Source organism: Pituophis catenifer, unplaced genomic scaffold (assembly GCF_029215685.1).
Source record: "Pituophis catenifer annectens isolate HBS135680 unplaced genomic scaffold, rPitCat1.0.hap2 SCAF_2, whole genome shotgun sequence".
NCBI classification, from domain to species: Eukaryota; Metazoa; Chordata; class Lepidosauria; order Squamata; family Colubridae; genus Pituophis; species Pituophis catenifer.
In genome coordinates, this window is record NW_027256882.1 from 176,796,933 (window position 1) to 176,813,892 (window position 16,960).

The following is a 16,960-nucleotide window of genomic DNA, read 5'->3' on the forward strand; positions in this document are numbered from 1 at the left end:
GCAATAGTCTTTAAGACTGAGTAATATTTTACATGCAAAATTATTACATTTTTAAATGTTTCCTTTCTCCCTAATAGGAGCCTCATATTTCAGTCCAGCTTTCTAAAACCTTTAGAATTTGTTCTAAAACAAATGTATACATTGTTTCCATTTGACTTCCTCAAATGGGAACAGCAAACAAATGATGCAAACTCATCATTTTCTGAACTTCTGATTACTGCTATTAGTGGACTAGCAGCTAAAACTCTTCAGTTGAATACATTGCATTGAATGAAAACATTGAGGAATATACAAAGCACAGTAGCTCATGGTATTTACATGACTCAATTTTCTGGGTTAGAAAATTCTGGGCCATCACAAACTGAACTATAAACTAACCATGTAGTTTGGGAATACAAAGATAAATTGTGGTTGTATAGACTATTTGTGATACAATCTGTGTACCTCACAGGGCAGAAACAATTAACCAATTTTGCATGATAAAACACATCAATTTACAAATTATACAAGTGGAGCCATGTCTGGTTATTATATTATGGATAATAAATGCTTATATCATAAACCTGTCTTTCTATAGGCCCTTTTTTATTTTGTATACTATATGTGTTGTATTGATGCTGTCACTGTTAAAGGATATGATGCTCTTAAAATGTTAAACTACTGGAGACCTACTACGTGATGCAGAGTACTACATATTTAATATTCTGGTCTGATGCAAATCTGCTAGGATAAAATGCTGGGTAATTTGTAGTTTTGAATGTTGTGCTAATTCATCCACTAGCTTACACTCTGCAAAGTCAAGCAATTAGGCTAATAAACAATTCTGTTGTAAGTACACTCTCAAAACATACACTTACTGTTATGTATTTATATTCTTTATATTTGCGAGTGGGCAATTAATATTTCTTTTCTCCCTAACTATCCAATTTGTGAAAACTAATTTAAGTAAAGGGATGTTTAATTAGGAGAGCAAGGGAAAGCTCTTGTTTCACAGGATAGCACTTTTTCAAAATAGGAACGTATAATAGTTTATAATCCTTTGTACTGTATATGCTTTTGAGTGGTTTTATAGTTCTCTACTTAGAGCAGAGGTCACCAACCAGTGGTCTGTGGACCACTGGTGGTCCACAAGAAAATTTTGGTGGTCCGCAGTAAAATTATTTGCATTTTTTATGTTGCACTAAATGCTATTTATCTTTTTAAAAAATACACGTTAGTGGTCCACGGGATTTAAAATTATGAATTTTGTGGTCCCTGAGGTCCGAAAGGTTGGTAACCCCGATTTAGAGGGATTTCTATGAAAAAGAATATTAGTTAATTACAAAAAAAGGCATACAAGATCAAAAACTGGAAATTTCAATTAAAACTCTAAATATGCGCTTTGATCCCAGACAAGTTTACAGAAAGTAAACATCTTCACCATCTGGAAAACTTTAAAATGCCTTCCCCACAACACACTACAACCCATCTACTTCAACTAGGCTGCTTTTCTCTCTAGGGGGAGAGTCATCACCACTCCCTCACCTCGCTCAAATTTTGCAGGACAGAGCACAAGTAAGCTTTCACTAAAATCTCTTGCAGAAATTAATCTGTTAAAGGTAGAGTCTCATTGGATAACGAAACTGTCAGTCATTTGCGAACCGTTAGAAAAAAACCGCGAGGCAGGAGAGAGGTGGGATAACAGTTTTTCCAACCGATAACTGAAAGGTGGGACCTATTGGTGGAACCCTTTAGGGGTTCAGCCAAACAGGAAGCAGGAGGGGCGGGATTTCAGAATCTGTAACGATTTCTTAACCTATTAGATGAGAAAACGGTCAGTCTGTTAAAAAAAAAAATCCTGTCCAATTAGAGCTGCCCCGAGTGTCGTAGACCAATCAAAGTCTCGCTTCTCACTCTATATGTCATATAACGGACAGCAGAGTGTTTCGTTTAGGCGCGCGAGGAATTTCAAACGTGCGGGGAGGGGGAAGGAGCGGGGTTTATAAAGAGAAGGGGGCGGGGTCGGATGAAAGTGAGCCGCATATTTTATTGGCGGCGGCTGGTGGGGCTAGTCGCCGGACGCCAAAAGCGCGAACGCGTTTGATCCGTAGACTTTGGAGGAGAAGGAAGCTCTGTGCCTTAAACACGCCCGAGTGGACGGTTGCTCTGTGCCGAAAACAGAATTGAGCCCAGATAGTTTTTCGGAAATTCCCTTCCCGCTCAATGGGCTGTTACTATTGGCGAAGGCGAACCCCGCCCCTTTTCTGAAAAGAAAGGTGAGAGAAGTTTTGGCGTGGCGGCTGCTGGGTGGGGCTGGCCGGCGGGAGCGGGAAAGACCGTCCATTCGGGTTGACGGGAGTCGCCTTCCGCAGCAACAATCACGTTACTCATAATTGTCAGCGTGTATCCGGAGGGTGTTAGGCTGCGGGGGCGGAGTGGAGGGGAAGCTGAATCAGGCACGCGTAGCCTTGCAAAAGCAAAAAAAAAAAAACCCAAAAAACACCACCCAAATCCCGTACAACTTGAAAGGACTTTGGCTTGAATGGAGAATTCTGTGACGGAGTTGACGGTGCATTGGGTTATAGTTTGGGATTTACAACGTTTTAGAGTTTTGTTCGAAAACCTCTTTCAAGCAAATCTTGTGTTTTGCGTTCCGGTGAAATGAGAGGACTCTGGGCACTTTTTAAAACCAGCGAGCAAATTCTGCTATGTGAAAGCCCACTATATATTAACAGCGGGAAAAGGGGTCTTGGGAGCTTCACCACTGGAAGCTTTCAAGAAGAGACTGGACTGCCATCTGTCAGAAATAGTGTAGGGTCTCCTGCTTGGGCGGGGGTTGGACTAGATGACCTACAAGACCCCTTCCAACTCTGTTATTCTGGAGTCATCTAGTCCAACTCCACCCCCTCCTCCCTTATTGCAGAAATCTGCACTCCAGCGTGAATGCTTCTCTTAGTTATGTTGTAGGGAATGTGAGGCAGCATTCTTCAGTATCATATAATGGTGCAACCATTGTTGATTGTTCAAACTTACTAAGACTTCGTTATTTTAACAACTATGGCTTATCACATGTTTTTGGTGAAATGGGTATATGGAAGATTCAGGCAGAAGATACGGGCAGGCTGTTCTGGCTTCAGCTATTTTTTTGTATTTGTTATCCTGAAAAGCTATTATATCGAGTTTGCCAGGTACTGCCTTGTTCCAGTTGTTCTACTACTGTTATGGTCTGTTTGCTTCAGATATTCAGTTCTTGACTACAGTAGGTTTCCCTACATAGCAAACGTAGGTCATGGCTATGTTAGCTCATATTATTTTCATCCCCAAGCGCATGCACACACCCCACTGTCCATCATTAGCTTTTGGGAAAAGTTTAGGTTGACATCATGCTAGCTAGGAATGATCCATTGGGAAGAAATGCTGTGTATTGGGAGTATTTTCACATCTGAGACCATTTCCTGACATTTTGAATTGCTACAGTCTAGTTCTGCCATCTGTAAACGATAGGCCTTTGCCTACTTAACACTGTGTTGCACTTAATCTTCAGATACAATACATTTTTGTTCTTTTTCCGGTGGACTGACTGGAAAAGGAAGTGATACCCATTTGCCTCTGAAAGCAGAAATCTTTTTTAGACATTCTAAAAATGAAGCAATACTGTAACTTATTTCCCTATGGCTAGTTCTTAGCTAACAGTTTAGCAACACAGTTGCTTTTCAGGAGGCCATGAATTGTAGAAGATTTTGGCCTTCCCCTTCTTTAATAAGGAGCTCCTCACCCATTTCTGAAATGGTAGAAAACTTTTACCGTAACAAGCTACTTGTTCCCAGTGACAATTTCTTAGGCTTCTTCAGGAGATGCTAAAACTAGAAGCAGGATTAGGTAAGTGGGTTGTTGTTAGGAAAAGCTAATGAAGTTGTTCCCAAGGAATTGCAGCAATTGTTATCTATCACAGGCAAACTGGGTTTACAGATAATCTCAATTTATGACCACAATTGGGACCAGAATTTCCTTTACTATGCAAGGTGGCTCTTAACTGGGTCATGCCCAATTTCATGAGTTTTTGCTACAGTTATTAAGTGAATCTGCAGTCAAGATAATTAGGTAGTTATTAAACAAATCCAGCTTCCCCTATTGACTTTGCTTGTTGGAAGCCAGCTGAGAAGATTGCAAATGATAGTCACATAACCTGAGTTCATAAATACATGCCTGTCGCCAAGTGCTTGAATTTTGAGTATGTGATCATGGGGATACTATGACTATGAGGGTGCTACAACTGTCATAAGTGTGAGGACTTGGTTGTAATTCACTGTTTTCAGTGCCATTGTAATTTTGAACAGTCACTAAATGATTAATTGTAGATCAAGGACAACCAGTATAGTGAAATCAAGGTTCAGATTCTTGCAGTTTTTTTTCTGCAGTGCAACCAACCTGAACATTTTCGTTTGGGGGACTGGAGAAGCAGTTTATACCTGCTGCTTGTTGTGGTAGGGGAATTATCTGGATTCAGACTGTTTATTTTTGACATTGTCATAATTAATTTTTACACAGTACTGTTGTGCCTCTATTGTGTCTGATTTGACTTGCTGATTACTGATGTCCAGATTTTGCATGTGCAGAGCACGTTAAACAAAGTTATTGGTTATACCTCAGCTTTTATTGTCCTCACATGTACTGTACATCACTGTACATTGTAGTAAACATTCTCCAATCCTGTCCTCCAATCAGGACAGGAATTGAGTTTGTGAGGGAGATACTTTGATAGCTGGTTAGTGGGCTGTGGACAGCTGCCGAGTGCAATAGTACCAGCCACACTGCTTGGATCTTTCTGTGGGAGAAAAAAGCATGGCAGCAGAAAAGATGTTGAGCATATCATGTTAGATGCAAGCAGAGAAAGGTCACAGGTTCTCTGTTCCAGAGCCTTCATCTCTGGCTCTTGGCACACTTACCACTTGCTTCAGTTCCTATCCCTGGATAATTTAGTTTCTTTCATATTCTTGGAGCTAAAAACGGGCCTGGTGGCTCAGCAGACTGATAGCATTGTGATTAACACCAGCTGTCTGCAATTACTGTAAGTTCGAATCTCACCAGTCTCAAGATTGACTCAGCCTTCCATCCTTTCTAAGGTAGGTAAATTGAGGACCCAGTTTGTGGGGGCAATAAACTGACTTTGTATAAATATACAAAAGTATGAAGGCTATTGCTTAACGCATTGTAAGCTGCCCTGAATCTCCGGAGAAGGGCGGCATATAAATCATTTTTTTTTAAAAATAATAATAATTAGTTCAGGCTGGAGGTGGGGGGTAGAGGTGCAGCAAAGTTTTTCCTAATCTGCTTGCTTTTTCAACTTGGTCGATGTCCTATGTATATTTATCCTCTTGCCCTAGATACCGTATGTACTTTTAAGAGTTGCATTCCTAGATGGAAAAACAAACTAATGGACTAATACTTTTTCCACCTGGTAATGTGTTTGCAATTCATTTATTTAACTTAGTCTAATTCTTTATTATGTCTTTTTTATGCAATTCTTTGGACTAATACAGTTTAGTTGCTGCTATTATCTTTTCCCCCTAAGTCAGTGTGTATGTGTGTGTGTGTGTGTGTGTGTAATTGTTAATTCCCATAATGCAGTTTTTGACGGGAAAGCCTTAGCTTGACTTTCATCAAGGTTGGGCCCCCATAATGATTATTACCTCTGGAGAAAAATTATCTTTTGTGTGTTAAGATAAGCAACTTTCCATTATTTGTTAAGGTTCAAGTTAAATCTTAAATTTAAGTCATAAATTTATGTCTAATTTATGTATGCTGTGGGTTAATTTCTTAGGCTTGAGCATATTTTTGTGCAGGTCCTGTCAAAATCAAATGCACTTACTATATGTGTAACATCATTTTTAATTCTCATTAAGTCAATAATTGTTAGAAGTTTAGAAATCAAAAAGCCTGAATTAAGCAGTAGAATAAACACTACACAGAGAAATCAGATTGGAGAAATGCTGTGGATATAATTTACTTGGACTTCATTTGATAAAGTAGACGACAACCTACTATTTGATAAGATAGAAAAATGTGGGATAGACAGCATCACTACCAGATGGATTTGTTATTGGCTGACCATTTGCACTCAATTTGTAGTCTTCAATGGAACTGCATCTACATGGAGGGAAGTATGCAGTGGGGTACCCAAAGTTCTGTCTTAGGCCCAGTACTCTTCAATATCTTCAACAATGATTTAGACAAGGGGATAGAAGGGGAACTCATCAAATCTGCAGACAACATCAAGCTGGCAGGAATAGCCAATATTTCAAAAGATAGGCTTGAGATCCAGATGAATCTTAACAGACTTGAATACTATGTAACAAAACGAAATCCAATGGTGAGAAAGGTGAGGTTTTACACTTAGGTCTTGCCCCATTTTACAACCTTTTTTGTCTCAATTGTTAAGTGAATCACTGCCATTAAGGGAATCTGGCTTTTTTCATTGACTTTGTCAGAAGCCAGCTGGAAAGGTTATATATGGTGATCACATGACCCCAGGACAATTCAACTATCATAAGTTGCAAAGTGTGTGGATTTTAATCATGTGACCATGGGGATGCTGCAATGGTCATAAGTGTGAAAACTGGTCGTAAATCACTTTGTTCATTGCTGTTGTAACTTCGAACAGTCACTAAATGAATGATTTTAAATGGAGGACTACCTGTAATTGCACAACCTTAGTAATTATCTGTTAATAGATAATGAACATCTTTGTTTTAAATAAAAGGATTACAATAAGACTAAAAATAATAAAACAAACACAAAGTATTATTTTACTTAAGAGGAAAATGAATATATATTTCTATCTGTATATGATGCATTGTAAAAAAAAACCTAACTGAAAACAGAAAAGACACAAAAAAGCAATAATATTATAAGACAAGTAAAGAAACTTGTGTAGATTAGAAAAAGTAAGTCAGGGAACATGATATTTCTCTTTCAGGAAGTATATTTTCTCTTCCTTTAACCCTTGCAGCAGCCTTGTGAGAGAAGTTAGCTTGAGTGTGTGTAATCAAAACAAAGTTTCCTAGAAATATTTGAATTTGGCTACCTAGTCTTAATGTGAAATACATCCATTAAAGAATGACTTTTATATTTTTTAATCAAGAACATTAAGAAATAAATAACTGCATTTGTGCCTACTTCTGCTTTTCTGCCTGCAGTTTTAACTTTGCTGAGGAAGAAGAGGAGAAGCTTTGTGTGCTGCTAAGTTTGTACTGAGTGCTGCAGGACTAGAAGAAAAAGTTTTCTTTGCTAACATAAGAAAAAAAAATCTGCAATCCAAAATAACATCCATGGAATATTTGACTTTAGGCAATTAAGAATTTGTGAGCTGAGAAAACATACTGGCTTAAAATTACCTACCAAAAAGATCTACATTTAGATGAGTTGATTTGCTGACAGTGATATCTGTTAATTCATTCTGCTCAAATACATAAATTCAAAGTTTGCATATTTTCCAGAGTACTGCTCCTGCAGTCCATAGCTGGGTTTCTTCATCATCAGATCCTTTTGACTGGGTGATATTTTTTAGATACATCTCTCCTCGCCCTGTGGCCACGCCCCCTGCTCCCATAATGCACCAGTCTTTTCACTCAGTCACTGAAGACTGGTGTGTTTTTCTCTCCTCGTTATCCTTGTAGGTTTTAGATTATATTGTATGGTTTGCCCTGCAAGCTCTGACGTTTTTCCCTTTGGCGCTGGCTGGCTAGAGCGACGGTTAACGCAGTCAGATCTACTCTCCTGCTGAGCGTGCTGCGCCGACGAGATTCTTCAATCGTCAGTCTCTGGAGCGCCGGGCGAGCCCTTCGGCGGGCGGTGAGAGAGCGAGGCGTCCGACCTTCGGGCGGCGTCTTTTGAAGTTTGGAGTTGCCGGTCTGTGTGCGAGGCACTCTGATTGCCTTCAAAGCACGCCCTGAGCTAACCGCTATCAGCCCACGCGGTCCCGTGCACCGCGGCCGCCATTTTGGGGGCGGTTGTCGTTCCGGCGGCCATTTTGTGTAAAGCTCTCGGCAGGTCGCTCCCCTCCCTTGGCGGCAGATCTTTGCCTTCCCTCTCACCCACGTTGACTGCGGGGCCTTAGTTTGGCCATCTCTGCCTCATCGCTGTCCCTGTGGGCTGGGACCTGAGGCTTGCCTTGCTGCCCTAGGCCTCCTTATTGGCCTTCTTCTTGGGGCCTTTCTGGACATTTCTACTTCGCCTTGCTGCCCCATCATACAAGGCCACTGGTGTTATTGTATATAGTTCCTGGAATTTTACAGTTATTGTTTTATAGTATAAAAAAAAAAAAAAAAAAAAAAGAAAGGAGAGGGAAGGAAGGGAGGCATCTGTATATATTGATACCTTGCCTCACACTCTTGAGATGGCTGACTCTTACCTGTCCTCCGACTCAGAACGGGAGCCCAGTCCGCCAAGGGCACCGTCTAAACATAAATCAAAATCGAGGGGCAGGTCTACTGTCGCTCCTACTGGTTCTCGACAGCACAGGCCTTCAGCAGCGGCGGAGAAAGACGCCCAGCGCCGTCACAGAGCGCTCGAGAGGCAGTACGATAGGGCCAGACTGGCCTCTTCGGCCTCTGTCTTTGCTACCAACCAACACCTATCTCTACAACATGTCTCTTCATTGACATCTGAGGCCGTCCCGGATCTCGGTGAGGATCGTGACACCTCCACCTCACAGGTAGCGACTGGTCTGGCCCATGCTAAAGGGGCCTCTGTCTCCTTACCTGACGTTTCAACCGTGGGCCTTGCAGAGCCCCATGCTCCGTCTTCCCGTCGGGCAGAAGCAACGTTTACCCCGACTGCTGCTGGACTTCGGGGCCCGGAGGGTCAGCTGTTGGCTCCCCAGGTGGATTTGCAAGCGGCGTTGTCTACTGCTCTGTCCTCCATTTTGGCTGCAGGACTTCACCAATCTGTTCTTCAACAACCCCTTCCAGCTCAGCCTTGTACGTTTCACTCATCTGCTTTCGGTCGTTCCAGGTCCCCATCCCGGTTGGCTCACATCTCTTCTGATGACTCTGAGCAGGAGGGAGAGCTTCCTGAGGAATTAGAATTCTCGGAAGATGAAGGCCTTGCGCCGGACACTCCTGCCTTTTCCGGCTTGTTCCGGCCTTCATTGTTTAAATCTCTGCTGCATAAAGCTAGGCAGGTCACCAATATGGAAGTCCCGTCTGCTGAACCTTCTACTTCCTCGGCCCCTCATGAGGCCTTGTTTTCGTCATCCAAGCCGGGCAAGGACTTTATTCCTTGTCCCCAACTCTTTGCTGATGTTCTACAGTCCCCCTGGTCTCAACCGGGCTCTCAGATGGGTCCCACCAGCCTGGACAAAAAACTGTATTGTGGGGCTCCGGAATTGGACACCTTACTATCTTTACCTGTGGTTGACCATCCGATTGCCAGCCTCGCCTCTTCTTCGCTTTTGTCCTCAGATGCTTTGGACGTTCTTAAATCAGAGGACAGGAAGTCTGAACTCTCCTTTCGTAAGGAGCATCAATCTCTTGCTTGGACAATTAAGACGGCGACTGCTACGTCGTTCTTTAATAGAGCCACATTGCTTTGGCTGAGGCAACTTCAAGAGAAACTACCGCCAGAAGACACACGTCTTCATCAGGATATAAATAAAATTGTTGCTGCCACCGAATATTCGGCGGATGCCTCGTTAAATTCGGTGAAGTTTGCCTCGAGAGCCTTGGCCTCGTCTGTGACATCCCGTAGACTGTTTTGGCTCAGAAATTGGAGAGCTGACGCCAAAGCAAAGTGGAAATTGGCGGCGGCTCCTTTTAAGGCCCCGAACCTCTTTGGTCCTGCCCTGGATCCTGTCCTGGTCGAGGACAAGGATAAAAGAAAGGTGATGCCCGCGTCTTCGTACCGCAGACCGGAACGGCGCTATGCACCCTATTCTCAACGACAGCCCTTTCGGGGCTCGTCGGGGTCAGGGGGCCCCTACTCACAACGCAGTTACTTTCTGGGGACAGACCGCTATTCGGACAGACAACGGTTTCGGGACAGGTCCAGAACCAGTAACTCCAGACGCCCTTTCCGTGGAGCCGGTTTCCGCCAGCCCCGTCGAGGCAAATGACTACAGTTTGCAGAATCCCATTGGCGGGAGACTTCAATTTTTCAGCCACCAATGGGAACGCTCCACCAAGGAGGACTGGATTCTTCGGACAGTATCTCAGGGCCTGGCCATCGAGTTCATGGGACGCCCTCCGGTTCGCTACGTCCGCTGTCCGACTCACCTGTCCCCCGACAAGGCGGCTCTTTTGCGGAAGGAGGTCCTCCACCTGCTCCTTATCCATGCAATAGAACCTGTTCCATTGGATCAGCGGGGCAAGGGATTCTATTCGACTCTCTTTCTGGTCCCCAAACACTCGGGGGGTTGGAGGGCCATTCTAAATCTGAAGCAGCTGAATCTGTCGGTCCGCTACCGCAGGTTCAAGATGCACTCCTTGGGATCCATCCTTGCTGCAGTACGACGGGGCGATCTCCTCCAGTCTGTCGATCTCAAGGAGGCGTATCTGCACGTTCCGGTCCTCCCGGCCCATCGCCAGTATCTGCGCTTCCAACTTGGGGAGGACCATTATCAATACTGTGCAATGCCCTTCGGCTTGTCATCTGCCCCGAGGACTTTCACAAAACTGGTGGCGGTGGTGGCGGCTGCCCTCCGGGTGTTACCTGTGAGGGTCCTATGCTATTTGGACGACGTTCTGGTCCTGTCGTCCTCCAGAAGCCAAGCACCTCGGGACCTGGCCCGTGTCATCGACTCCTTTCAGGACCACGGGTTTTCGATCAACTTCCCAAAGAGTCATCTGCACCCGACCACGGTTCTACAACACTTGGGGGCGGTGATCGACTCAGTTCGGGGCCAGGTCTCCCTATCCCCGGACAGGGCGGAGAGCATTCGCAACCTGATTCGGCTCATCCGGTCCAAACGGTCTGTTCCTCTTCTACATCTGTCCCAGTTGTTGGGGAAAATGGTCTCGTGCTTCTCGATAGTCCCATGGGCGCGCAGACACACGAGGCCATTGCAGTGGTTCCTGCTGCCTTTTCAGCGCACGGGTCGCAGCGATTCTCTCCACAAAGTTTCTCTTCCCCCTCAGGTTTCCATGTCCCTCGACTGGTGGACGGGTCCCAACCTTCTTCTCGGCACTCAATTTCTGCTCCCGAATCGGCTGACATTGACTTCAGATGCCAGTCTCCTGGGCTGGGGGGCCCATCTCAACGATCAGATGGTGCAGGGTCGCTGGTCGCCTGTGGAACAGACGTTGAGCATCAACATCTTGGAGTTGAGAGCGATTCGCCTAGCTCTCTGTCATTTTCAGTCCCTGCTGCGGAGCCAGCACGTCCTTGTCCTTACGGACAATATCTCCGCCAAGGCCCATATAAACAAGGAAGGGGGCACGAGGTCAAGGGACCTGATGCTGGAAGCAGAGAAGTTGTTTTCTTGGGCCGAGGGTCATGTTCTGTCTCTGAGGGCCGATCACATCTCGGGCGTGGACAATGTCAGAGCGGATTGGCTCAGCAGGCAATTGATAGACCAGTCAGAGTGGCAACTGGATCCCGAGATATTTCAGGAAGCCGTCAACATCTTCGGCCTGCCTGTCGTGGACCTCTTTGCCAGTCCGGCGAACGCCCAGCTTCCCAGGTTCGTGACACGTTATCCAACTCAGATGGCGGAAGACCACAACGCGCTACGGTGCCGCTGGCCTCCCGGTCTCTTGTATGCCTTTCCGCCGCTTCCGTTGATTCCTCAAGTCATTCGGAAGCTATTGGAGGAACGTGCGGAAATTCTGCTGGTGGCTCCCAGTTGGCCTCGTCGGCCGTGGTATGCCGACCTGGTAGCTCTGTCCATACTTCCACCGTGGGAGATTCCACCGAACCGTCTCTCTCTACGCCAAGGGGCGGTCTTCCACCCAGATCCCGGGTGGCTCCAATTGGCCGTTTGGCGTTTGAGCGGGTCATCCTGCGCAAGGACCGTCTCCCCGACTCTGTCATAGCTACTATACAGGCGTCTCGCAGACCTTCGACATCGCGCATATATGAGGCCTCGTGGCGGGCATTCTGCGCCTGGTGTGCTGACAACTTGGTAGACCCTACGTCGGCTCAGGTCGTTGACATCCTCTGCTTCCTACAGGCTGGCCTGGACAAGGGCTTATCACCGTCTACCCTTCGTCGACAGACCGCTGCCTTGTCCACTGTCGTTCGCTGTCCACCTTATTCGTCTCTGTCTCAGCACCCCCAACTCAGAGAATTCTTGCATGGGGCTATGAACTTACGTCCGCCTCCAGTTCGTCGATATCCGACCTGGGACCTTTCCCTTGTTCTTCAAGCGCTGATGAGTCCCCCTTTCGAACCGCTGGGCTCTGTGTCTCTTAAGTACTTGTCCTATAAAGTCGCCTTCCTTTTGGCGATCACATCCGCGAGACGGATATCCGAACTCTCAGCTTTGTCGATCCGGAACGACTTGTGTATTTTCCACGCTAATACTGTCATTCTTCGCCTGGATCCGGCCTTTTTGCCGAAAGTGAACTCATATTTTCATCGCGCTCAGGAATTAATCCTTCCGGACTTCTGCCCGTCGCCCAAGCACCAACGTGAGAAGGATTGGCACACCCTTGACGTGCGCAGGGCCCTCCGGCGTTATATTCGCAGGACTGAGTCATTCAGGAAAACGGAGGCCCTTTTGGTATCCTTCCATCCAAGATCCTTAGGCCAGAAGATATCTCCGTCGACTGTGGGCAGATGGATTAAGGCCTGTATCTCCACTGCTTATGAGCGTCAGGCCAGGCAGGTCCCTGCCGGGATTTTGCCTCACTCTACTCGTAGTGCGGCAACGTCAGCTGCTTGGGCCACTCAGGCATCCGTTTCTGACATTTGCCGGGCTGCAACCTGGTCCTCGGTGACTCCTTTTATCAGACATTATAGGGTGGATTCATTTGCCTCGGCTGAGGCTTCCTTTGGCCGTCGTGTCCTGCAGAGTGTGCTAGCGAGGCAGGACTCCGGGGGCCCTTAGTTTCCCACCCTTGTTTTTTTCTGAGCTTGGGTATATCCCAGCTATGGACTGCAGGAGCAGTACTCTGGAAAACGAACATTGTCTTACCTGAATGTTCCTTTTCGGAGTACTGCGACTGCAGTCCATCCCCTCCCTTGGATTTTCATTTCTCTATTATTGGACGACGGGTGTATGTGCCAGGTCGGACTCGTTAGGGTTGTCGACCGGTTGGTTTTTTTGCTTGGACTATTTTAAGTGGTCGCGCCTTCGTTCAAAGACTGGTGCATTATGGGAGCAGGGGGCGTGGCCACAGGGCGAGGAGAGATGTATCTAAAAAATATCACCCAGTCAAAAGGATCTGATGATGAAGAAACCCAGCTATGGACTGCAGTCGCAGTACTCCGAAAAGGAACATTCAGGTAAGACAATGTTCGTTTTCCATGTATACAGACAGACTATGGATGCTGGTCCCATGTCTTTAGTTGCTTCTTTATTTCATATTGAATTCGAAGCTGCACTAATTAGATTACAGTGTGTTCCACAAATCAGGTTTCTAAGATATAGTTTTATAAAACTTCAAAATAATTTTATTTTATTTATTTATTTATTTTAAATATATATACCGCCCTTCTCCCTGAGGACTCAGGGCGGTGTACAGCCAGAATTAAAAAACATGAAATACAAATATTAAAAAACAATTAAAATATATATAAATTTGGCCCAAAATTAAAAATACAAACCAATTAAAACATTTAAAATTTCTTCTTAAGCCAGCCTGGCTTGCTGGAAAAAGTGGGTTTTAAGGGCACAGCGGAAGGCACTAAGGTCTTGGATTCTCCTTATCTCTGGGGGCAACTGATTCCAGAGGGTAGGTGCCCACACAGAGAAGGCCCTCCCCCTGGGGGTCACCAGCCTACATTGATTGGCTGATGGCACCCTCAGGAGGCCCTCTCTGTGGGAGCGCACGGGACGATGGGAGGTCGTCGGTAGCAGCAGGCGGTCTCGAAGATAGCTAGGCCCGATGCCATGGAGTGCTTTAAAGGTGATAACCAACACCTTGAAGCGCACCCGGAAGACCACTGGGAGCCAGTGTAGCTCGCGCAGGAGCGGTGTTACATGGGAGCGCCATGCTGCTCCTGTCACTACCCGCGCTGCTGCATTCTGGACCTGTTGGAGCCTCCGGGTGCTCTTCAAGGGGAGCCCCATGTAGAGAGCGTTGCAGTAGTCCAGGCGAGAGGTGACGAGGGCATGAGTGACTGGGCACAGGGAATCCCGATCAAGAAAGGGCCGCAACTGGCGAATCAGGCGAACCTGACAAAAGGTCCCCCTGGTTACAGCTGTCAGATGTTCCTCCAAGGACAGCTGCATATCCAGGAGGACTCCCAGATTGCGAGCCCTTTCTGTGGGGGCCAAAGACTCGCCCCCAATAGTCAGTGATGGAGTCAACTGACTATATCGGGATGCCGGGAGCCACAGCCACTCAGTCTTGGAAGGGTTGAGCTTGAGCCTGTTCCTCCCCATCCAAATCCGCACAGCCTCCAGGCACTGGGACATCACTTCAAGGGCATCATTGGGGTGGCCTGGGGTGGAAATGTACAGCTGGGTGTCACCAGCGGCTTCACATAAATGTTGAACAGAAGGGGCGAGAGGACCGATCCCTGCGGCACTCCACAGATGAGAGGCCTCGAGGTCGACCTCTGCCCCCCTGCCAACACAAACTGCGACCGGTCGGAGAGAAAGGAGGAGAACCACCGCAACACGGTGCCTCCCACCCCCAACTCTTCCAGTTGGTGCAGCATGATACCATGGTCGATGGTATCAAAAGCCACTGAGAGATCTAATAGGACCAGAACAGAGGAGCAACCCCTGTCCCGAGCCCTCCAGAGATCATCAACCAACGCGACCAATGCCATTTCTGTGCTGTGCCCAGACCTGAAACCCGACTGAATAATCGACTCTTAACATCCCTGAAAGTTCAAATGACAAGCATTCAGTATTGTTGTCTAGTTGCAGTGTCTTAGGATGCTCCACAGAATAGGAGTGCTCAGGGAAACATTCTCAATGAATATGCAATAGCTTATTTTTCCAGAAGTCCTTCAAAGATAGAAGCAGTGTAGGATACATGTTAACTTGCATATCTTTTAAGGGCAATCTTGTCTATCGTTTAATCTGGCTTCTTTTTGCCATTAATTCTTAACATTTGAAAGTCCTGGAGGAACAGATAGTGCTAGTAGAAGTTAAAGTTCATGCTGTATTTATCTCAGATGTAGGTGTAGCCATGAGCACAACTTGGCGTAGCAGCTATCGCTGTATTATTGTTATTTTTAAAAATATTTCATTTGTTTATCATATATGCCACCCATCTCATAGAAAAATGACTCAGCTGCATACAATAAAGCCATTAAAGACAGTAATTATAAAAACACACTACAATTAAAACTTTATTATAAAAAGGAAGGAATACGGAGCCAAGGACTTCACCTATGTTTTATGTTTTATTTGATTTGTATACCGCCCTACTCCCGAAGGACTCAGGGTGGTGAACAGCCAAGCAATAAAATACATAAATACAAAAATTTAAAAAACCAGTTAAAATCAAATTAAATCATTTTGGCCCAGACAAATTAAAACACCCCAATAATTTAAGAACAGATTTAAAATTTATATATTAAAAGAGGGAGGAGATTAGGCCAAGCCTGCTTGATGGAATAAAAGAGTCTTCACAGCGCGGCGGAAGGTGTGCAGATCCAGGATCCTCCGTATCTCTGGGGGGAGCTCATTCCAGACAGTAGGTGCCCCCACAGAGAAGGCTCTCCCCCTAGGGGTCGCCAGCCAACATTGTTTGGCTGATGGCACCCGGAGGAGTCCCTCTCTATGAGAGCGTACTGGCCGGTGGGAGGCTATTGGTGGTAGTAGGCGGTCCCGTAGATAACCAGGTCCTAAGCCATGGAGCGCTTTAAAGGTGGTAACCAAAACCTTGAAGCACACCCGGAAGACCACCGGGAGCAAGTGCAGCTCACGCAGGAGAGGTGTCACATGGGAGCGCCATGACGCTCCCATTACCACCCGCGCGGCCGCACTCTGCGCCAGTTGGAGCCTCCGGGTGTTCCTCAAGGGGAGCCCCATGTAGAGAGCATTACAATAGTCCAGGCGGGAGGTGACGAGGGCATGAGTGACTGTGCGTAACGAGTCCCAATCCAGAAAGGGACGCAACTGGCGAATCAGGCGAACCTGATAGAAAATCCTCCCGGTCACGGCCATCAAGTGCTCTTCTAAAGACAGCCGTGAATCCAGGAGGACGCCCAAGTTGCGAGCCCTCTCCGTGGGGGCCAGTGATTCGCCCCCAATAGTCAGAGATGGCGTCAACTGACTATATCGGGACGTCGGAAACCACAGCCACTCGGTCTTGGATGGGTTGAGCCTGAGCCTGTTCCTCCCCATCCAGATCCGTACGGCCTCCAGGCACCGGGACATCACTTCAAGGGCATCGTTGGGGTGATCCGGGGTGGAGATGTACAGCTGGGTGTCGTCAGCGTACTGATGGTACTCCACCCCGAAACCACGGATGATCTCGCCCAGCGGCTTCACATAAATGTTGAACAGGAGAGGAGAGGACCGACCCTTGCGGCACCCCACATATGAGGGGCCTCGGGGTCGACCTCTGTCCCCCTGTCAACACAGACTGCGACCGGTCAGAGAGAAAGGAGGAGAACCACCGCAACACAGTGCCTCCCACCCCTAACTCTTCCAACCGGTGCAGCATGATACCATGGTCGATGGTATCAAAAGCCGCTGAGAGATCTAACAGGACCAGGACAGAGGAGCACCCCCTGTCCCGAGCCCTCCAGAGATCATCAACCAACGCGACCAATGCCGTTTCCGTGCTGTACCCGGGCCTGAAGCCCGACTGGAACGGATCCAGATACGTTGTTTCATCCAGGTGCTGGGGGAGCTGTT

General features: G+C 46.6%; 1 protein-coding gene across 1 annotated transcript in view; it reads left to right on the plus strand.

The window, feature by feature from the left end:
- The first annotated feature begins 2,046 nt into the window (after nt 1–2,046).
- Nucleotides 2,047–16,960, plus strand: part of LOC139312942 (protein bicaudal D homolog 2-like) — a 37,224-nt gene continuing 22,310 nt past the window's right edge. Inside the window, exon 1 of the mRNA XM_070938170.1 lies at nt 2,047–2,255. The gene's annotated coding sequence lies outside the window, so the exon portion shown is untranslated. The remainder of the gene's footprint in view (nt 2,256–16,960) is intronic.